Source organism: Eubalaena glacialis, chromosome 4 (genome assembly GCF_028564815.1).
Source record: "Eubalaena glacialis isolate mEubGla1 chromosome 4, mEubGla1.1.hap2.+ XY, whole genome shotgun sequence".
NCBI lineage: Eukaryota > Metazoa > Chordata > Mammalia > Artiodactyla > Balaenidae > Eubalaena > Eubalaena glacialis.
Genome location: NC_083719.1, coordinates 91,470,599 through 91,495,414, shown reverse-complemented (window position 1 = coordinate 91,495,414; position 24,816 = coordinate 91,470,599). Strand labels below are relative to the sequence as shown.

At 36.6% G+C, this 24,816-nt stretch overlaps 1 protein-coding gene across 1 annotated transcript in view; it reads right to left on the bottom strand.

The window, feature by feature from the left end:
* Positions 1-24,816, bottom strand: part of CAMK4 (calcium/calmodulin dependent protein kinase IV) — a 216,827-nt gene that overhangs the window by 131,116 nt on the left and 60,895 nt on the right. The gene's annotated exons all lie outside the window — the stretch shown is intronic.

Here is a 24,816-nt window from a genome sequence, read left to right as displayed (position 1 = left end):
GTGGAAGAAATAAAACCTTTCAACTGACAGTTTTCTTCTTAAAGAACTCTGGCCAAAAGGTCACCCAAAGGCACATTCATTTCAAATAAGGTATGAAAGAATTTCCCAGTTGACCCAGCAATAAACAAGATAATAAAATGTTTATCAGGAAACAAAGTGTCTTGAACAGAAAGAGCCACGTGGAATCATGTATGTTATCCATTTGTCATATCATTCTGCTACTGCATTCTCTTATCTTTGATAAAATACTTTTTTGATATCAAATCCATCTATTTCAGAAATGATATTTCATCATCTAAATTGATATTATTGCTTCATCAAAATGTCAAGATTGAAAAAGCTCTCTCAGTTGTTTGTAGTTATTTCTGGTTTAGTTTATACACAATAAAATCTATATTGGTAAATATCAACTTTCCTCACCTGTATATTGCTCATTATGAAGATGGAAATAGTAAATTCCACATATTAAGAAGACACTTGGGGCTTCCCTGGTGGTGCAGTGGTTGAGAATCTGCCTGCCAATGCAGGGGACACGGGTTCGAGCCCTGGTCTGGGAAGATCCCACATGCCGCGGAACAACTAGGCCCGTGAGCCACAACTACTGAGCCTGCGCGTCTGGAGCCTGTGCTCCGCAACAAGAGAGGCCGCGATAATGAGAGGCCCGCGCACCGCGATGAAGAGTGGCCCCCACTTGCAGCAACTAGAGAAAGCCCTCGCACAGAAACGAAGACCCAACACAGCCATAAATAAATAAATAAATAAAAATTAAAAAAAAAAAAAAAAGAAGACACATTTCAAGATCTCAATGGTTTTCAATCATATTCAAGAACAGAAAAGAAACATAAAATTATACTGGAGTATATCATTATATTGATAAGAATAAATTAATTAATTCATTAGCTTCTGTAGATTTTTAACTACCAGCTTTTTAAAGTTCTCAAATATGAAAATATTCTGAAAAGATGATGGACCATGTTTGTTTCTCTTTTTAATTAAAGGTACTATTAAATTTATTGGTCAATTATAAAGCATATTTTTAGAATGTAAAATGTATATTATGGGGCAAATGAGCAGTACTTTATATTCACCAGAAGAATATAAAGCAATTTACATTCTTATAAATACGTTGAAAAAGAACAATACTTTATGTTCATTAATAGGTTTCACTGTTACAAAACTGGATTATGATATACTCTTTACTAATAAATGGATTTGCAGATTCATGATTACAAGAGTGTTAGAACAACATGACTTTCCATTACATGGATTTTGATGTGCTATTGGTTCAATCTTCTCTGGATTTGGACAAAGACAGTAAAGGTGAGTCTTCATGAGTAGTTTTAAGAGCACCAAAAAGTGTCACTACCTTTCCCTCAAAATTACATAGCCTGTAACTAAACAAACCTTACTTTAAAAGAAATTCCACTCTAATTAGTAGCCATATCTTATATATTAAATAGGTGCATTCCCCAAAATATCATAATTAATGTTGGACTGCTTTTTCCATTAATTTCTATTATACTTTAGAGCTGTGGCTTCTACAGGAAAAAATTGCCTTAATGGGGAAAAAAGATACACTTAAGAATTCTAATGTCCACTACAAGGAAGATTCTACTCCTATCACTTTACATGCCCACACAATTACTGCAAGAAATTATTTTAAAGGACAATTTACATCACCTCATACATCATTTCAAAGAGTATACATTAAAGTTAGGTCCCATTTCATTGGCCTCCCTCTTAACCCCACAACAGTAAAATATCCAAGTAGCATATAGGTATGTCTATATTATAGGTATTTTGTAGAAAGAAGAAATTCACTTAAAGAGGGTGTTTTGGATAGTTCCAATGGTAAAGAACAAATAGTCAACATGTACTGAGCCCTACATTCCAGGCACTGTATGGACCCCTTTGCACACATGATTTCTTAACAGTAACTTATTTGAAGAGATGAGACAACCAAGGTTCAGAGAAGTAAAGTAATAAGACCAAGGTCACAAAGCTAACATGCAGTGGGAGGGAGGATTTGATGACTTGCATAATTGATATTTTTAAGAAAAGTTGTGTGGCTATTCATATTACTTAAGTATAAAGACAGATTAATTGATAAGAGTTTTTAATAGATCTTTCAGTAGAAGGGTAAAACATTTAAAGTTTTAATTCTGTTAATGAAGAGATCCCATCTCTGTTCACTCACTTACTTATTCAAAAAATCCTTCTTGAGTCTCTGATTACGCACGCTGCTGGAAGACCAAGTGATACAAGGAAGAAGCTCAGAAAAAGGCAATGGTAGCTTAAAGAAAAGTGATGGAATCAGGGAAAGCTTCATAAAGGAAGCATCATTTGACTCTCCTTAAAGGATGAGAAGAATTTAGCAGGAACAGATGAGAGCCATGGCCAGTCCATGAAAAGGAAGTGAGCAATGGCTCAGAAGCTGGGATTCAAGACACACAAAAAGAACAGTGAGAACTCTTAGGCTATTCCATTGGGTGGATGAGGGGTGGTCTAACGTGAAAAAAGATGAGCTGTGAGTGTGGAAAGTTTTACATGCCAAGATTGGGAATCTGTTATCAACCCCGTAGGCAGAGGAAAGTTATTGAGGTTTCTGAGTATGGGAGTATTAGGATCAGTGCTTTAAGAGGATAAGGGATGCAGGATATATTGGAGGGAGAGCAAAACCCAGGAGACTTATAGCTGATTCACTTTGTTATACAGCAGAAACTAACACACCATTGTAAAGCAATTATACTCCAATAAAAATGTTGGAGTATAAAAAAACAATAAAAAAAAAAACCCCAGGAGACTTGGAGAAGCCATCACAAAAGTGGAGGCATGCAAGAGGGCAGTGGTGGTGGGAAAGGAGAAAAGGGAAAGTTGTAGGAGAGATTTCAAAAGTCGTCTTGATGACTGAGAGAGGTGGGATGGAGACAAAGACAGATGGACAGAGAAGTCAGAGGTGATTCAGTTTGAGCCTGAGCTATTGGAAGAATGGTGAACAGAGAAGAAAGAACTGGGAGAAAGGGAGGTTGGGAATAGGGTTTTGATACATGGAGTTTAAAACTAAAAAATCCAGTCAAGATATTCAGATTGGAAAGAGTTGGACATCATATGACTAGAGGTGATGGCTGAGGCCACAGAACAGGATAAGTATACAGACAGAAGAGGTTTAATGAATACCTCCAGAGGACAGAGAGATCAAGGGGAGAAAGCAAACTTCCTCAAAGCAGCAATGTTAAAGTCGCACAATTAGACCTGTATTAAAATTATCAATGCTAAGTAGCTGTACTTAATGCAGTGGCTCTCAACTGGGGGTGATTTTGGCCCTTCCCTAGGTGACATTTATCAATCTCTGCAGACATTTTTGTTCTCTGAGTGCAGTGGGGTTTGCTACTAACATCTTGTAAGTAGAGGACAGAGACATTGCTAAATATCCTGCAAAGCACACGGTGACATCACTCAAAAAAAAAAATCTAAGAATTATTGGCCCAAAATGTCAATAGTGCTGAGACTGAGAAACCCTGGCTTAAGGTGAGACTTACCCAATTTAGAATTGCAAATTGTTTAGGAACACAGGATATCCAGAATAGAAGGGACATCCATCTGGTGTAGTAAAAAATCCTTCATATATAGCTTAAGTTAAAGTTAAGTTTTAAGTTTGCAAAGAAGTTAGTTTTAATCATATTTGCCCAATGATGGAAAAAAGGAATTCTGTTACTAACTGAAGTCTCCAAAAAATATACTGTAGCCAATGTTCCAAAGGTTGCCCCATTGAAGGTACAATATGCAAAATGAGTTGCAGGGGCCCTCCACCAACAAATCACATGAACCAATGGGTTGTTGGCCCTCAGCTCATTCCTACACTGTGTTTTAAACTCAAAGACATCTCTGAGAGTTTCTTGGACTGTTCTAGAATATTTATAAGGCATAGCCTGAAGAAGTCTATTAATCTGCAGTTGAAGTATCATCCGTTTGGGTCCTGAAACTTCTGACTATCACAAGAAACTCCAGAATATCTCAAAAGAAGAAGTCAAGGAAGCCTCTTTATGTTCTGACTAAGCCTGATGGGATCATGAAAAATATGAACAAATCCAGGTATCTCAGAAACAATAATAATTAACACTTAATAAGCAGTTACTCTAGGTCAGGCATTGTGCCATGTTCTTTTTCTTTTTTTTTAAAGAACTTTATTTATTTATTAATAAATTTATTTATTTTATTTTTGGCTGTGTTGGGTCTTCGTTGCTGCATGTGGCTTTCTCTAGCTGCAGCAAGCAGGGCTACTCTTTGATGCAGTATGTGGGCTTCTCATTGCAGTGGCTTCTCTCATTGTGAAGCACGGGCTCTAGGTGCGCAGGCTTCAGTAGTTGTGGCACGTGGGCTCAGCAGTTGTGGCTCACAGGCTCTAGAGTGCAGGCTCAGTAGTTGTGGCGCACGGGCTTAGTTGCTCTGCGGCATGTGGGATCTTCCGGGACTAGGGCTCGGACCCGTGTCCCCTGAGCTGGCAGGCAGATTCTTAACCACTATGCCACTAGGGAAGTCCCTGCGCCATATTCCGAAGAATACATGTGAACATGTGTTATCTCATCTAATTCTCAGAACATATGGGCATAATTCTTTTTTATGCCCTTTTACAGATGAAAAGATTGAAGCCCAGAGAGGTTACTTACTTGCTCAAGGTCATTCAATTAGCAAAAGGTAAATCTGGAACTTGATCCCAGTTCTCTCTAGCATTAAAGCCACTGCCTGTAACCACCATGACACCTGGCTTATTTGACAATCCCTCAAACCCACATCCTCTGAGTGTCTATGAGGGGTCCTCCACTTTGGTCTTAAGGTCCTGGCACTCAGCTGCATGAGAAACATTTGTGCCATGTTGCAGGGTGCACCATCTTGCAATGAAATGGAAGTATTTCCTGGAATGAATAAGTTCTTTGTGCCAAAACTTATAATTAGAAAACCAAAGAATATGCTTTGGTTTAAAAAGAAAAGGACTAACACTTCCAGAACAGAAATCCATCCCATATTTTTAGTTCTTTGACTTTTCTAAAGAACGGTGTAACTTTTAATCTGGCTTTCTAAATATACCAAGAGAACTGGCAGTGAAAAAGTACCAAAGAAACAAACAAACAAAAAACCCCCAAAAAGAACAGCAACAACACCACAAACCCACCTCACTGCTACTCAGATTGAGAAGATGGACAAATCATCCACATTAATTCTACACTGGAATGAGAACAAAGACAACAGCAAACACAGCTGTTTTTATATAATATTTACAATTATCAGGCCTTGAGAAACTTCTCTAGAAAAGCAGGGAATCCTTCAACTTTCCTTTAAATGACAGCTCTGCCATATGAACAGAGGGTGTGATGCTGGCTCTATAAAACCTGAATATCCCCCTACACATTCTGTGGGTGTCACAGATTGTCCAGCTGGTGTCTTATCCATTATGTAGACTTTCTATTATCTCCTGAACTCCTTTTTCCTTCCAAAGAAAAAATGGGTTAACATATCACCTGTTTAGAGCTTTTCCATTCAAAGCTCAATTAATCTTCAAACAGAAATCACAGAGGTACAAAGCAAGCTATATAGTATGCTAATAGCAGCACTCTCTCTCTCAGCAAGTCTTCTCCAAAGCCAGCAACTATGCAGGTGGTGGCTGCCACATGGCAGCAGGCAGCCCCCTCCATCAGCCAATTTTAGAAAATATGAGGAAGAGGAAGTAGAATAATTTTTTTTTCTTTTTGCCTTGGACCTCATTACAACCTTATGCCAGCTAAACTGATGCCACATCTCCTCACAATAGCAGAGGGTGTTGGGGGAAGTTGTAGAAGGGGGGATTTGAAGTTTTTCACATTCACCCAGGCAATGCTCTGATTATAGAAAGATTGATGACGGTCAGATTCTTTAATAACATTCTCTCCGCACAAAAACTTCACTATTTAAATTCAACTATATTTTAATGACATTCTTGGGTAGGTATGTGTGAGATCTGTCATATGCCTGTGAGAATAATGCTCACCACTCCTATCAGATGAACACAGCTAAGAGGACTCATAATACTCATCACAGCCCAGAACACTAGATAAAGCTTCCCAAATGAATACAAATAATTGTTTTGTGTGCGAGAAAAGAAAATACACTTACAATGACTTTTTGTAGTTCAGTAAGTATAAAAAAAGGACTACTGGGCTTCCCTGGTGACGCAGTGGTTGAGAATCTGCCTGCTAATGCAGGGGACACAGGTTCGAGCCCTGGTCTGGGAAGATCCCACATGCCGCGGAGCAACTAGGCCCGTGAGCCACAACTACTGAGCCTGCGCGTCTGGAGCCTGTGCTCCGCAACAAGAGAGGCCACGATAGTGAGAGGCCCGCGCACCGCGATGAAGAGTGGCCCCCACTTGCAGCAACTAGAGAAAGCCCTCGCACAGAAATGAGGACCCAACACAGCCAAAAATAAATAAATAAATAAATAAATTAAAAAAAAAAAAAAAAAAAAGGACTACTATGCTTTTTTGTAATTCACTAGAATTTTCTTTAAGTGAATGTGTCAGAATATATTCTTAAACTTAAAGCTATACTGTGTTCAGTAGAACAGGGATTACTGAAACATGAAAATACTAGCTATCATTATTGAGAAGTTCCTACAAACTAAGTGCCAAGCTTAGCACTTACATACATACCCTCCAAGCCATCTTCCACACTACTGTCAAAGTAACCTTGGGCCTCAAAGCTGATATTGTCATTCTCTTTTTTAATAACCCCCTACTATTGACGGATGAAATCCCAATTCCTTAGCATGACATATAAGGTCATCTATCAGTTGGCTCCTGCCTACCTCTTCTGCTATTAGTGCCTCCACTTCAAGCCTTACTGAATTTCTGGCAACCCCCTGGCATCTCATTCACTAAGCAGCATAATACCATTTGTGTATATTAAAAGCCTGATTATATAGAAAACACTGAATTTTATAATGATACATTCATTTCCAAAGACATACACCAAATACATTAGAATGGATGCTTACTGGGGGTAGAGGTAGGGAGGTGGGATGGCTGGTGAAGAAGAAACAAAGAACGAAAGCCAGAGAAACCTCATACAACCTGGAATATAGCATGCCATGATTGAGGAGGATGGTTACGTCAGTTCTGCACCATTACCAATAAAGTTGAACATGCCATGTTAGGCTAAGTAACAGGTACACACCAGGGAGGATTACTCAACAAGGTGTCACCTACCTTGTACTCATTCTTTTTTTTTTTTTATAAATTTATTTTATTTTTTATGTATTTATTTTTGGCTGCATTGGGTCTTTGTTGCTGCGCGTGGGCTTTCTCTAGTTGCGGCGAGTGGGGTCTACTCTTTGTTGCGGTGCATGGGCTTCTCAACACGGTGGCTTCTCTTGTTGTGGAGCACGGGCTCTAGGCGCGCGGGCTTCAGTAGTTGTGGCTGACGGGCTCTTGAGCGCAGGCTCAGTAGTTGTGGCATGCGGGCTTAGTTGCTCCATGGCATGTGGGATCAAACCCGTGTCCCCTGCATTGGCAGGCGGATCCTTAACCACTGTGCCACCAGGGAAGTCCTTTTTGTACTCATTCTTAATCTAAGAAACTATTTGTCTGCTTATTTCCAAGCATTTACAAGATTGCACATTTATTTTCCTGCAAGTCAAGGCACCAGACCAATAAGCATCCCTTAATCAACCTCTGCCCTCACCTCTAAATGACACTGAGATGACTACTGGTCCTAGAGATGGAATAAATCCCAAGTCTTGAGTCCTATACCCAGCTCGCATTCATTTCAAACTCACTTTTTAAAAATGAGCAAAGTTAAATTTTAATGAGATGATGGATGTGAAAGGGTGGTGGCTGGGGTCACTCAATGCAGGGAAAGCAAATTGAAGCAGGTGAAACAACCTACATACTGTGAGAAGCATGGAGGCCACAGCACCCTTAGGGGAAGAACTACCAGACTAAGCAGACAGTAAACAGCTCAGAATCAGGGTCAACACAAGAGGGGCCAAAATGTCAAGGTTCACGTCTTGGTTTGGCTTTAGCTTAAGAAGCTTCAATTTCAATGAGTCCTTATGAGGATGGTTAAGTGCAGCAAAAAATGCCTACACATTTCCTCCAAGACTGCCTAGGCCCCCCAGGGAGGGATTGAGGTGTTGACCCCGGACCCTGAAGAGTTCTATACAAATGCATGTCTTTAATCATGCTGCCTTATTTGTCTTTCACTCAGGAGAAGTGATAAGATCATTCAGGTGGCAATTGATTTGGTGTGGATGCTTACTGATAATAGAATATTCTTAAGTTGTAAAGTCCTGGAATCATTAACCTATGTACCCTCATAATGCCCTGAACCAACAGTTGTCACAACCTTGTAACACTGCATCACTCTTCTGTGTGTGCATGTTTGTCTGAACCCACAAGACTCTAAGATCCTAAGTCCAGGGATTAAGTCTTATTCATTCATGTTTCCAGCATGGATCATAGGCTGTGACACCTAGTAAGAATTTAGCACATGTTTGTTATACAAAGAAGTCAATCAGTCAATGAAATTAAACAAATAAAACCACAACATAGATAAACCCAATATGCCAAGTGGAAGGTTAACAACATCTCAATTATTATATTTTTTATCTACAATTAAACAAATGTTATTTTCAAATGACTGGATGTTTAATTTTCTTTTGCTTTTTAAATTATTAACTGGGTTTCAGTTTGAAATTATAGAAGGCATTTTTAATGAGTTCAATATCTAGGGCTAAAGCCCAGATAATTAGCTCTTTTTTCCCATTGCATAAATGATTCCAAGAGTATTTTACATAATTGACTTTTTCTAAAACCCGAGTCAACCAAACTGAACATGTCTAGATCATGTAATGTTTTTCCACTGCATTAAATTTCAATTCCAGAGATGCTTTGCTGTCATTTTGAATTGATCTTCAAAGACAATGGCTCCCAAAATTGTTTTAAATTTTATCTGCAAACTTTGTGACCTATAGATAAATATCCACGTATAAATAATGATAAGTACAGGAAAAAATTATCTTTAAAGGGAACATTGAGTATTTCATAAAATAAAATATTCTTCTGTAATCCTTATTATCATCTCCTTTCTTATAATTCTACATATTTGGATTTTTAAACCCTAGGTTTTTAAGGTACACTTATATTTTATTAGTAAGTTACATTTAAAAGCAATAACTGGTTTCAATACATTTATAAGGTGACTCTGGAATCCTGAAAACTTCAGGCCTTTTCCAAAAATGTTTAATTCACAACCAAGCAGTAGCTTGGAAACTGAGAGAATATAACCTATAAGTGTAAAATACTTTAACATTTCCTTTCAGTCCAAAGTCAATGGTAGTTTAAAATGGTAGTTTAAAAGATTCCAAGGCTTTATTATTTAAGAACATTCACTCTTTAGTAAGCATCCTTGCCTAATTCAAATGTCAGTTGATTAATTATATCAAAAGGACTTCAAAATAAATTATTCTTAACTGAACAAAGAGGCTTCTCTCTTTCTCATATGAAAACCAACTAAACTTAGTCTTTTTGCAAGTGAATTGCAGAAAGAAAAGATAAGTGATAGAGTGAATATGCAAAGAAAACTACAATAGCTTGTCCTTCAGTCCTGTCCTAAAAGTGAATCTAAATCTGTAAATGGAACCAAATTTATGTAAAGGTAAATTTTGTAGAGCCTGGTTAAAACAAGGTCCTCAAAATGTAGTGGGGAGAGGGCATAAGGAAGCTGGACAGAATGGAATTAAGTCTCTCTGAATTGGGAGAATCCAATTCACTTACCTAAGTTATGGTCTCCAATTCAGCTATCCCTATGAAAGCTACACTTACTAAGAAAAATTCGTCTTCCTATCTAGGTCCTTTCCCACACCCCATTCAAAGAAAAATGACTTTTCTTCACGGACATTCCAATCCCAGGCATGACTGGAATAAAATCAGGACTCATAGTTCCTTTACCCACTCCAGTAAGAGTTTCGCTAACACTCGAGTGGAAATAGATCAGCAGTTACCACCAGAGTCACTCTGTTATTCTTATCATTTGAAGTTAGTTAAATGTACACATTTATATTCATTGTGACTGTTTTAGTGTGTAAGCATGTATGTGAATCATTCTAAAGAATGAGATGAATTATTCTCAAAAAAGTCTTTTGTTTCCATTCTCCAGTAAATAATCTTTTCCATTATTGCTAGGAAGAGATTTTGCCTGAGATATGTAGAAGCAAATAGACAAGCTAGCTGGTGAAGGAGGCAAGATACCTCTTACAAACGGTATCTGAAGGGGGCTGGTTAAAAAAATAATTAGCCATAAAGCCATCAAATCCTTTTCCAGTATGTGGATTTTCATTAGGGGTCAGTTCAAATCACAAATTTGCAAACTGCAAATTTTCCCAATGGTAAATAAAATTTCTTCTCTAAAATTATGGTTACTGAGTTCATGAACAAGGACAGAGATATTTTGAATCCACTTTGGCTCTCAAGAGGTTTCTTCCCCCTCAGCAAAAATTAACTGGTAATTTTGATGCAAACGCATTCAACTAAATCTAATGTAAAATGCAGTTCAAATTTTTGACAGGAGAGTTCTTAGGACATGTTAAAAGATGATGTTAAAGTAAACTAATTTTTGCTTGATTCCAACATTTACGATCCCATATTTTTTCATAACATCTCTCTCAAGCTAATTTAAAATACGTTGCAAAAGTTTAAATGGGTCAACTCCTTAAAGTGATGAAAAACTCATTTATTCAGTGAAAAAGTCAATTACATTCTTTTCTTCAGCAATTTGTCTACGACATCTACCACTATAGTATCAATGGCCAAGAAGCAGTGAATTAAATATTTTAACAAAAAGGGGAAAATAAGACATTTATTTAATTTTTTTCTTTGAGAATATTTGAACAAAAAGACTATTACTGCAATGATTATCTATACTTTTCATCAATGACTTCATTTTTACTAAAACAATACATATTACTAGGTGTTTTATTCCAAAAGGAAATTAGAGAATCTCAAAATAATTCAAACAACTAGACGAAGTGAAGAGTCATACTCCCAGAAAAGGCAAAGTTTCAGATTACCAAGAAGGAAAAATGCAGCCAGTCCAGATGTGCTCTTTCACTTTTGTATTTTTCACTTGTATTAATGGTAGCAACTCTACTTCGTTTCACAAATCTTATGAGCAAAGCAGTCCCATGATTCAGACACTAGTAGACAATTGGTCTATCATTTTTATGATTTCAGCTAACTTCATCGTCTCATGCTTTGTCTCATTTCTCATTCTCTTTTTTCATTTCCTTTAAACTCTAGGTGAAATGATAGATGAAAATGACAGAAGGGCAGGGGTGCAAAAAGCGCCCAAGTATGAGCCCAGCTCTAACTGTCTCCTGGATAGAGCTGGGGGCTGCTTGCAGGCTTGCTCAATTTATGGACCCTATGAGAAGTTCAGCATAGATGCAACTTCATAATATTGTACAAGTCAATTTGGCAACTGAAAAGAAAATCCTGAACTCTATCACATATAAGGCACATGATTAGAAGTCAAAGAAGGCTTTTAAAAATATATGTACATGGGGAGGAATCATATTGCAGAAGTCATTTGTTTCCACACTCTTGTGTTATATAGCATTTAGAATAGCACTGCCAAATAGAAGCAAAATGCTAGCTATGAATGGTGGCCATGTATGTAATTTAACATTCCCAGTAGCCACACACAAAGAAAAAATATTAAAAACAGCAAGGGAAAAGCAACAAATAACATACAACGGAATCCCCATAAGGTTAACAGCTGATCTTTCAGCAGAAATTCTGTAAGCCAGAAGGGAGTGGCAGGACATATTTAAAGTGATGAAAGGGGAAAACCTACAACCAAGATTACTCTACCCAGAAAGGATCTCATCAAGATTCCACAGAGAAATTAAAACCTTTACAGACAAGCAAAAGCTAAGAGAATTCAGCACCACCAAACCAGCTTTACAACAAATCCTAAAGGAACTTCTCTGGGCAGGAAACACAAGAGAAGAAAAAGACCTACAGTAACAAACCCAAAACAATTAAAAAAATGGTAATAGGAACATACATATCGATAATTGTCTTAAATGTAAATGAATTAAATGCTCCAAGCAAAAGACACAGACTGGCTGAATGGATACAAAAACAAGATCCATATATATTATGTCTACAAGAGACCCACTTCAGACCTAGGGAAACATACAGACTGAAAGTGAGGGGATGGAAAAAGATATTCCATGCAAATGGAAATCAAAAGAAAGCTGAAGTAACAATTCTTGTATCAGACAAAATAGAGTTTAAAATAAAGACTGTTACAAGAGACAAAGAAGGACACTACATAATGATCAAGGGGTCAATCCAAGAAGATATAACAATTGTAAATATTTATGCACCCAACATAGGAGCACCTCAATACATAAGGCAAATGCTACAGTCATAAAAGGGGAAATCGACAGTAACACAATCATAGTAGGGGACTTGAACACCCCACTTTCACCAATGGACAGATCATCCAAAATAAAAATAAATAAGGAGACACAAGCTTTAAATGATACATTAAACAAGATGGACTTAATTGATATATAAAAGACATTCCATCCAATAAACAACAGAATACTTTCTTCTCAAGTGCTCATGGAACATTCTCCAGGATAGATCACATCTTTGGTCACAAATCAAGCCTCGGAAAATTTAAGAAAACTGAAACCTTATCAAGGATCTATTCTGACCACAACACTATGAGATTAGAAATCAATTACAGGGAAAAAAACTGTAAAAAACACAAACACATGGAGGCTAAACAATACACTAATAAATAACCAAGAGATTACTGAAGAAATCAAAGTGGAAATCAAAAAATACATAGAAACAAATGACAACGAAAACACAGTGACCCAAAACCTACGGGATGCAGCAAAAGCAGTTCTAAGAGGGAAGTTTATAGCAATACAATCCTACCTCAAGAAATAAAAAACACCTCAAATAAACAACCTAATCTTACACCTAAAGCAATTAGAGAAAGAAGAACAAAAAATCCCCGAAGTTAGCAGAAGGAAACAAATCATAAAGATCAGATCAGAAATAAATGAAAAAGAAATGAAGGAAACAATAACTAAGATCAATAAAACTAAAAGCTGGTTCTTTGAGAAGATAAACAAAACTGATAAACCATTAGCTAGATTTATCAAGAAATAAAGGAGAAGACTCAAGTCAACAGAATTAGAAATGAAAAAGGAGAAGTAACAACTGACACTGCAGAAATAGAAAGGATCATGAGAGATTACTACAAACAACTGTATGCCAATAAAATGGACAACCTAGAAGAAATGGACAAATTCTTAGAAAAGCATAACCTCCTGAGACTGAACCAGGAAGAAATAGAAAATATAAACAGACCAATCACAAGCACTGAAATTGAAACTGTGATTAAAATTCTTCCAACAAACAAAAGCCCAGGACCAGATGTCTTCACAGGCGAATTCTATCAAACATTTAGAGAACAGCTAACACCTATCCTTCTCAAACTTTTCCAAAATATAGCAGAGGGAGGAACACTCCCAAACTCATTCTACGAGGCCACCATCACCCTGATACCAAAACCAGACAAAGAAGTCACAAATAAAGAAAACTACAGACCAATGTCATTGATGAACATAGATGCAAAAAATCCTCAACAAAATACTAGCAAACAGAATCCGACAACACATTAAAAGGATCATACACCATGATCAAGTGGGGTTTATCCCAGGAATGCAAGGATTCTTCAATATATGCAAATCAATCAATGTGATACACCATATTAACAAACTGATGGATAAAAACCATATGATAATCTCAATAGATGCAGAAAAAGCTTTTGACAAAATTCAACACCCATTTATGATAAAAAACCCTCCAGAAAGTAGGTATAGAGGGAACTCACCTCAACATAATAAAGTCCATATTGACAAACCCACAGCCAACATTGTTCTCAACGGTGAGAAACTGATACCATTTCCTCTAAGATCAGGAACAAAACAAGGATACCCACTCTCACCACTATTATTCACCATAGTTTTGGAAGTTTTAGCCACAGCAATCAGAGAAGAGAAAGAAATAAAAGGAATCCAAATCGGAAAAGAAGGAGTAAAACTGTCACTGTTTGCTGATGACATGATACTATACATTGAGAATCCTAAAGATGCTACCAGAAAACTACTAGAGCTAATCAATGAATTTGGTAAAGTAGCAGGATACAAAATTAATGCACAGAAATCTCTTGCATTCCTATACACTAATGATGAAAAGTCTGAAAGAGAAAATAAGGAAACAGTCCCATTTACCACTGCAACAAAAAGAATAAAATACCTAGGAATAAATGTACCTAAGGAGACAAAAGACCTGTATGCAGAAAACTATGAGACACTGATGAATGAAATTAAAGATGACACAAACAGATGGAGAGATATACCATGTCCTTGGATTGCAAGAATCAACGTTGTGAAAATGACTATACTACCCAAAGCAATTTACAAATTCAGTGCAATCCCTATCAAACCACCAATGGCATTTTTCACAGCAGTAGAAGAAAAAATTTCACAATTTGTATGGAAACACAAAAGACCCCGAATAGCCAAAGCAATCTTGAGAAAGAAAAACGGAGCTGGAGGAATTGGGCTCCCTGACTTCAGGCTATACTACAAAGCTACAGTAATCAAGACAGTATGGTACTGGCACAAAAACAGAAATATAGATCAATGGAACGGACAGAAAGCCCAGAGATAAACCCACGAACATATGGTCACCTTATCTTTGATAAAGGAGGCAAGAATACACAGTGGAGAAAAGACAGTCTCTTCATTAAGTGTTGCTGGGAAAACTGGACAGCTACATGTAAAAGAATGAAATTAGAACACTTCCTAACACCATACACAAAAATAAACTCAAAATGGATTAAAGACCTAAATGTAAGGCCAGACACTATAAAGCTCTTAAAGGAAAACATAGGCAGAACACTCTATGACATAAATCACAGCAAGATCCTTTTTGACCCACCTCCTAGAGAAATGGAAATAAAAACAAAAATAAACAAACGGGACCTAATGAAACTTAAAAGCTTTTGCACAGCAAAGGAAACCATAAACAAGACAAAAAGACAACCCTCAGAATGGGAGAGAATATTTGCAAACGAAGCAACTGAGAAAGGATTAATCTCCAAAATATACAAGCAGCTCATGCAGTTCAATATCAAAAAAACAAACAATCCAATCCAAAAATGGGCAGAAGACCTAAATAGACATTTCTCCAAAGAAGATATACAGATAGCCAACAAACACATGAAAGGATGCTCAGCATCACTAACCATTAGAGAAATGCAAATCAAAAGTACAATGAGGTATCACCTCACACCAGTCAGAATGGCCATCATCAAAAAATCTACAAACAATAAATGCTGGAGAAAAAGGAACTCTCTTGCACTGTTGGTGGGAATGTAAATTGATACAGCCACTATGAAGAACAGTATGGAGGTTCCTTAAAAAACTAAAAATAGAACTACCATATGACCCAGCAATCCCACTACTGGGCATATACCCTGAGAAATCCATAATTCAAAAAGACACATGAACCCCAGTGTTCACTGCAGCACTATTTACAATAGCCAGGACATGGAAGCAACCTAGGTGTCCGTCGACAGATAAATGGATAAAGAAGATGTGGCACATATATACAATGGAATATTACTCAGCCATAAAAAGAAACGAAATTGAGTTATTTGTAGTGAGGTGGATGGACCTAGAGTCTGTCATACAGAGTGAAGTAAGTCAGAAAGAGAAAAACAAATACTGTATGCTAACACATATATATGGCATCTAAAAAAAAAAAAAAAAGGTTCTGATGAAGCTAGGGGCAGGACAGGAATAAAGATGCAGAAGTAGAGAATAGACTTGAGGACACGGGGAGGTGGAAGGGTATGCTGGGACGAATTGAGAGAGTAGCATTGACACATATACACTACCAAATGTAAAACAGATAGCTAGTGGGAAGCAGCTACATAGCACAGGGAGATCAGCTTGGTGCTCTGTGACCGCCTAGAGGGGTGGCATAGGGAGGGTTGCAGGGAGTCGCAAGAGGGAGGGGATATGGCGATATATGTATACATACAGCTGATTCACTTTGTTATACAGCAGAAACTAACACAACATTGTAAAGCAATTATACTCCAATAAAGACGTTAAAAAAAAAAAAAGTAATAAGGGGGACTTCCCTGGTGGCGCAGTGGTTAAGAATCCACCTGCCAATACAGGGGACATGGGGTCATGCCCTGGTCCGGGAAGATCTCACATGCCACAGAGCAACTAAATCCGTGAGCCACAACTACTGAAGCCTGCACTCCTAGAGCCTGCACACCACAACAAAGAGTACCTCCCACTCGTTGCAACTAGAGAAAGCCCGCGCACAGCAACAAAGACCCAACGCAGCCAAAAAAGAAATAAAATTTTTAAAAAAGAAGTAAAAAGGAACAGGTAAAATTAATTTTAATAATATATTTGATATAATCAATGTATCCAAATTATGTCCAATATAAATTAATCTAAAATATTGTCATTTCAACATATACCCAATATAAAATTATTGATACTTTACATTCTTTTTTGTCCTTATGCTAGGTCTTTAAAAATCTAGCATGTATTTTACACTTAAAACACATCTCAAGTCAGACCAGCCACATTTCAATTGCTAAGTAGCTACACACATGGCAGGTGGTACTGTACTGGACAGGACAGGTCTAGAACATTAGATGCAACTCAGACTCTGCTACTGTGACTACTGTCACTAAGTATTTTGCCCTTTACAATCAATTCCTTTGATTTTTTTTGGGAAACTGCAAAATTAGACATTATCACTAACCATGCCTGCAAGACAGGTTCATTACTCATTTCAAGTCTTGACTTATGCTGTTGCCCAGAACAACTTCTCATGCCCTTTCACGTTTTTAAGTTACGCCCATCCTCAAAGTCACCCCTCAGATTTCCACCTCCTCCTACCAGCCTCCCACGAACACTCCAATTGGAGTTTTCTCCCCTTCTCCCAAAGCATTTTATTCCTCTCTGCTCTCCCAGTCCTCAGTACCTCTTACCGCCTAACACGGGTGCTTGCATTCTTTAGGCACTCAGTGATTTCATGATAAATAAATGAAAAAGTCACTTGCTCATTTATTTTAGCACTTAATTCTGAACTGCCTTGTACTGTAAACATAAATAGGTATCTCCCATTCCTAAATTAAATGTTATTTTCCATAAAGCAAAGACTGTATCTAAATTTCTTACCATTACCGTAATCTTCTGTCTTCTTCCAGGAAACATATGAGACATTTTATAAAATCTTAAGGAAGTATAGTAACCCCTAAGCAAAATAGAGCCATATTTCAAACTTCTCTTAAAGATGGCAATGTATTTCCCTAAATATCCTCTAAATATACCTTTTATCCTTGTCAGGCCCCATCCATTTTCTCCTCACATTACAGTACTTTTCTTCAACTCAAACTTGGAGCTTCCTTTTTCCTATGTTAAAACATTGCTGGTAGACAGAAATACAGGAGCTGCACAAAATAAATGATAGCAGCAAAACATGGAACTGTTTCTACCACGGGCCTAACTATCAGTTGCGGTGATGAAAACAAATTTGGTCACAATTCTCTACACAATCAACAATATAACTTTTCTCTCCTCTTTCCAAACAATGGTACAATCACACATCTATTTGACTTAAATCGGGTCACTTATAAGGAGGAAAGGATCAATAATATTAAATGCCATGGACTAAAATTTGCTCTTTGGACCAGCTACTTAGAAAGTCAGTACTGATTTTAGTGAGAGTGGTTTTCTTGGAGTACTATAGGTCGAGAAAAGGTTATAGAGGGATGAAGATTAAATGGAAGTTTAAAAAGTCGAGACAAAGTGCCAAATATGTTTGTTTGTTTTTAAGTTGTTAAGTCTCTCTTCAGCCACCACACTTCCAAAGCTTATGGAAATGGCACAGTGTCAAAGGGGGGCTCTAGCACAATCTTGCCCTCCACTGAGCTCTGAACTGCATTCTGCAGCCCAGTCCTCCCACTGATTCCACGTGGCTCCAGACCTTTCTGCCTACCCACTTTGAGCTTCATTCTCCCACTCTCATCGTGGCCTCATTTTAGATTTCTCTCTTGGCAGCATTTTCTTAGTTATAGTCTTGTTTTTTTTACCTTGACAATAATTTGCATTTTTGTAACCTGCTTATACTAACTCAGGTAACTTGGGTTAACTCTGCTTCCATTATTGGGCCTTGGGACTCCTGTCTGCTGCCCCTCATCCCACTCTGCTCTCACGGGCAATGTCCTGCCTGCATAACCAGGACTCATGAGTATAATAAGGCAGATGAAAAGCGAAAGAAAATGTAATTCTCTCACTGGATAGAGTATGATCATAGTTGAGTTCCCTAGCTATACTCAGAACTCTGCAAAACAGATCACAGTAATCTAAGTTAAGTGTACTGTGCATTAATTATACTTCAATGAAAAGTGTACTGGTCTTACGGCAAAATATTTCCTTTTACTATTCTTGATTTTATATGGGATCCAATTTGATAATGTATGTTTATAATCTTTATTTACTTAGAACTTAGCCAGAAAATTTTTAAATGGCCAATAAAGAATTTTAAAAATAAAAGATGTTGAAATCTATACCATTTCCAATTGTAAAATGTTCTCATTACAGAGCAGCTTTGAATGATATTAACCAATATTCCTACCTTAGGGGCTATGGAGAGCACTGTACTTCATCAATTTAGAGGCACTACCGGGAGAGATTTTAGAAATTATGAATGAGTTATTAAGTTGCCTACACAATCAAGTACTGAAAATTAATTGCATGGTATCCATAAGGGGGTTGAATACGGAAAAAGAAGAGAATGTTTCATTGTTTTAAGTTAAATTCTAAAGTTTTTCTAGAAAGAACTCATTTTTACAGTAGGATTCTAACTGAGCAAATTTTCAAGAAATCGAAATTCTGTTGGGCATTTTAGTCATAAAAGTATCTGAATCTTTTGTACCCTAAAGAAGCTTAAGAGAAAAATCGAAACTCCACCAGCCAAAGCAACTGAATGTGGTATTTTTGCCAATTCTAAGCAGTTATGAGCAGAAGGGTTCACTAGGGTTTTTCCCTTTTAGAACCTAAAAAAGGTTCTAATCAATACCAATTTCGTTGCATATAACCATTTTCTTGATTTATACCATACATGTATCTAAAATATATTTATCAGGACTGAATGACTGATAATCTTTTCAGTATTATGGACAGAACCAGGATTGCTGGTTCAGAAATGTCTGGCCCTGCAGAGATTGGGTCCATCACCCAATAGCATTTCCCACAGGTTGTAACAGTATCATAATGAAGCCAATATTCTGAGGGTGTTGTTCTGTTTTTGTTTAAACTCCTACTCATTTGGTTATCAATATCTTTTCACACCAGATCAATTTCTTTCAAGCCATAGGTTATTTGCCTATCCATGCTAATTTATAGCGTTGTCTTATAAACAAAGTATAAGATATCTTGGAAGATGTTTATTTGATAAAACAATCGCAGAATGCAAATGCAAATTTAAATAAATGAAAAAAAGCAACTGACAGCAAAGATTAGAGTTAATTATCTTTCCCTTTTAAAATATTTGCTGCTGGGACTTCCCTGGTGGCCCAGCGGTTAAGACTCCATGCTCCCAATGCAGTGGGCTGGGTTTGATCCCTGGTAAGGGAACTAGATCCCACATGCCACGACTAAGACCTGGTGTAGCCAAATAAATAAATAAATAAATAAATAAATAAATAAATAAATAAATAAATAAATAAATAAGATTTGCTGCACCAGGAATTCTTGATTAGGCTTCTGAATATACAAAGGCTACCCATGGAAACTTTCCTGACTATTTTCCTGAGGGATGGAAAGTAGGAGCGAGTTTAACAGAATTGTCTTCACTAGACTTAAATATCCCCTCACATTTCCTGAAGGGGAAGCTTGACTTCTTTTAGAGGAGGCTTATGTTGAGCTGCCAGATGCTTCTTTCTCCAACACAGTCAATGAACGTGTATTGATACTTGCCATACCTGCAGGGGTGGAGGTGGGATGTTGAGAGGGTACCAAAAAAGCTGCTAATTTTCTAGAGGAAGTCATGTGCGTTGTTACTGTTTTAGTTTTTAGCAGGTGAATTTCCTAACAGAATACCTGTGTTATCTTTCCAAATAAAAACAGCTTTGAGGACATACTTTCATTTAGCATTATACCATTAATTAGTGAAACCATTAAAAGTGAAATAAGCCAGACAGAGAAAGACAAATACTGCATGCTATCACTTACATGTGGAATCTAAAAAACTTAAAAAAAAAATCAAACTCATAGAAACAGAGACTGAAAAAGTGGTTGCCAGGGTCTAGGGGCTGGGAGAAGTAGGGAGAGGTTGGTAAAAGGGTACAAACTTTCAGCTATAAGATGAATAAGGTCTAATATAAAACACGGTGACTATAGTTAATAACACTGTATTTAATTGAAATTTGCTAAGAGAGTAGAACTTAAATGTTCTCATACACGCACAAAAAGATAAATATATGAGGTGATGGATGTGTTAATTAACTAGATGGTGGGTCTCCTTTCACAATGTATACAATAAAAATAATACAGTAAAAAACTCTTATTTGAAGGAAGTCACTATGGTCAACTACACAGTAAATGAAGACCAATAACAGAATCAGAACTCATAATTCATTTAAAAATCCTAATTTTAGTTGTATGCTTCAACCTCATTTTTTTTAAACAGTATGACCAACAAGAAAAAAAAATTGTTGGTTTGAGTTGTCCTTGCTCTTTTCTCATTTTCTGCTCCTTCTGTTTCGCATACAACCAGACAACATTTGGGAGAAGAAGGAGGGGCCCTGCAGCTGAATATTTTAATATATTGTAGATTTCTCCCAGCAAGTAATTTGGAGTTAAAGAGTAAATAGAGTATTCTTTCCTATATGTTCCATCAGCCATAATTCCATGACAGCTTTAATAAGGACCTAAACGTCTTTGCCTTATTATAGGTAGAGTTTTTACAAATACATATCTGAGTTGATTTCATCTTGCACACCACCATGAATTATGGTTTTCACATGCACCAAGCTGGAGGCTAAAGGATAAACTGTTGTAACTCTTCGTAATCATTTTAAGTCTAGAGTTCTTGAACTTAAACCAGAATTCATTATGCTTCACTTTCAATTTTAGAGTAATAGAGCACTGACAATTTCAGACTGGGAAGAGAGCATGGTGGTGCATCTAAATGATAAATCTGTTGAATACAAAGGGACTTGAAAAACAGTCATACAGTCATACTTTTAAGATATTTATTGTTGGACTTCCCCCACCCCCACCCCCAGGTGCTGGTTTCCTTTTCTATTTTAAAGTCTTAAATAAAAGGATAAAGGGGAAAAGCCAATTTGGGAGAATTATGATAAAGAGTTAAATTTGAAAGCCAGAACAACTGTTAATAAGCTCTACTAAACCACAGCTGCTGGCAATATATTTTTAATTTGAAATTTAGATCTGCAGAGACTTTTAAAGTCATAAATTTCTAAAATGAAATTTGCCTCTTAATGTTTTATAGGAAGAGTTACTACCCTGTAATAGATATCAGAGCTGTGTGACAATCAGTTTTTTATCACTTTGAATTTAAAGTGAAAAATATAACAGCTTCATGCACTGAACAGAGCTTAGCAGCATCTGCAGCAATTTCACAATTAGTTATAATAATAATAGCTAAACTTTTTATAATTTTCTTATGAAGAATGCAACCTGCTTTTTAAAAATGGAGGAAACACCCACAAGTTTGGGCACATGGCATTAAAGCACCAAGGGATTCTGCCACAGGGCATGTTCAGTATCACTCAGATGCTCTTCTGAGCCCCCACTGGATTCTCTCCAATACCCTAGGAATCAGCAACATTTGCAACATAACACAGAACAATGTGCACCAGTTTTTGTGTTTCTGTAGCTTAGATAGTGCTAGTATTCATATGATATCACCATCTTGCTTTTGTACTTGAATAATATATATATCTCAATCATAACTCTGGAAACCCCAGGATGAAAATAAAAGAGAGAGAATGTGGCATTCTGAATCTTTCATGTTGTTCCTTCTAATTTAATATATCATATTAATGTTAAATAAAAAAAGAATGTAAAAAATGCACATGCTCTATGCAGCTTTTTAAAATTATGCACACATGTATGTATAAAATAACTAGAAGGTATTGTGCAAAGCTAAATGTGATGGAATTACGGGTGATTTTTTTCCCCCAAACTTACTGATTATAAGTAACATGCGTAACATCATGAGATTTGTAGTTTTAAAAGCTCACAAGTCACTTACAGTTCTTAACTTTCCTACTGTAAGAATGTAAGAGGCTACCATTTCCATTTCATTCATAACAACTGTGAGCTCTCTATGAGTATTTGTTTGAATACATTAGTGAATGAATAGGTTAGTGAATAAGTAGATAAGTACAAACTAGTGAATAAACTTTACACCATTTTCAAGAAAGCAAATCATTTTTAAAAATTATAAGAACACAAGGATACCAAATAAAACCTAATCCTCCATAAGCATAGTATTTTCCTTCAGAAATTTAAATTTACCTATAAGCTTGAGTTAAAAAGTCTAAAAACCTTGAAATGAATATTTTCCCAGGGAATTCCACTCAACAATGAACTGAATGTGTGTGTCAATTATCAAGGATTGGCATCTTAGTCCTCTATCTCAGAATCCAGAGCAGCGTGTGGCTCATGCCACTTCTCCATACATGGTGTGGCAGGAAAGCGTAAATGTCGGTGGCAATGATGTCTCTTTCACTGCCTTTTAAACGAAGAGAAATCATTGGTTATACTCCTCTGAATATCAGTTATATTGACTTCAACAAAAATCAAATCCTTGCTCTGTCAACTCTTCCAATCTAAAATTATTTTAAATATAGGAAACCTGCAGGTCATTAATGCCCAGTTTTAAAGGCAGCTGCATTGCTGCATTTAAACATTAAATTCCACAAAAAATCTATTTAGAAGAGATACTTCAAATATATTTTAATGATCCAAATTCATGATTATCTAAAGGCTAATAAAGGACATAGAATGTTCATACTATGCTATTAAGGTGAGAAAAAAACATATTTTTCCGAAGCTAGATTGTTATTTGTACTATTAAAATAATGAGGTAAGCTTTTGCTACACATGTTCTCATTTATTCACATCATATATACCTATCTTATATAGCAGTATTTTATTTCTATAATAATCTGTGGCTGATATTGTAGAGTTTGAAAACAAATTTTAGAGGAACTTAGATAAATTTACATATGATACAGATACAGAAGTTTACTTAAAGTCAACCTATTTCACACACACTATAACATTTGAGGGTGACATCATGGAGATAATTATGAGGAGACATTGTCTCTGATGTTATTGTAAGACTGACTGATTGCACCCACCCAGTGTTAGCATGACCTAGGTTATGCATTTATGGTTTGATGGAAATAAAATTCACTGCAAATGTGCATTTTCTTTATTCCCCTGCCAACCACAGATTATGATGTAGGATATTAGAAACATATACCCACTGTGGTTTTTTTATCTCCTTTTCTTAAGCACCTACAAGTTATTGTAAGACAGGTCCCGTTTAATGTTTATAAAATAGCATATTTTCAAGAGAAACCCAAGATTTCAAACAATTGAGAAGTATCACTTCAAAGGTAGATAAAGAAAAGACCCTGGGGAAAAAAACCCACTATGTACAAGTTTAAAAATACAGATTGATTAAAATCTTAATAGAGCCTTCAGATACTGTAAGGCACCAAGGAGATAGGTACTGCAAAGACATATGATTAAGTAGAAATTTCCACTTGTTTCGGGTAACTTTAAAGAAAAGTGATGCATGCAGTGTGTCTACAGATAGCAAGAAAGAAACTGTTTTTTACATAGAAAAAAATCAGTTATTTCTTAGCCCTTTTGCCATTATTTTTTTAAAAATATTCATTATATTTTTTCTGATCACAAATGTAATATCTTTCTTATTGAATATTCAGAGAATATACAAAAGCATAAAGAAGAGGATAATTTAAGCACTGAAGATAACCATTGTTAACACTGAGATTTTGCAGACTGTCATTTTTTTGACCACATAATGAACATAGCTCCTACATGCAATCATTAAATCCAATGCATATTTACATTAGATGATTTGACATAAAGATAAGTGATTCTTTAAAAAAAATTGAGCTTACTTCACTTATAATTTTCAATCTCATGTATATGCAAACCACAGGAACATGGATTCTGAGATTCTTTCCTTAGAATTCTCCATGATAACATAAGGAGCCATGTGGCATTTTCCTAATTTAAATGACATTTGGACTATAAGCCCAAATTTCATGATAGAATCCAAATCTGCACATGTGGTTACTCAAGTTTTAGATATTTACTTTTATATAAATCTCTGAGAGAAGTGTGATTTTAGACCTTAGCAACAATAGCAGAGGACTTTTGGCACCTTACCTAATGTCTTCGCAATATCTCTCCCACTTCCTACCATGGAGTTTTCCTGCTGATACCACCACTGGACCCACCTGGCACCCACAGATGTGCAATCCACAACTGTGGGCAAATTAACACTCGTTAACGCTCGTCTGTGACCAATTCAAGAACCAGTGGACAAATTCTTCCCCTGTGCTCTCCCCTCATCCCTGCCTCTGATGG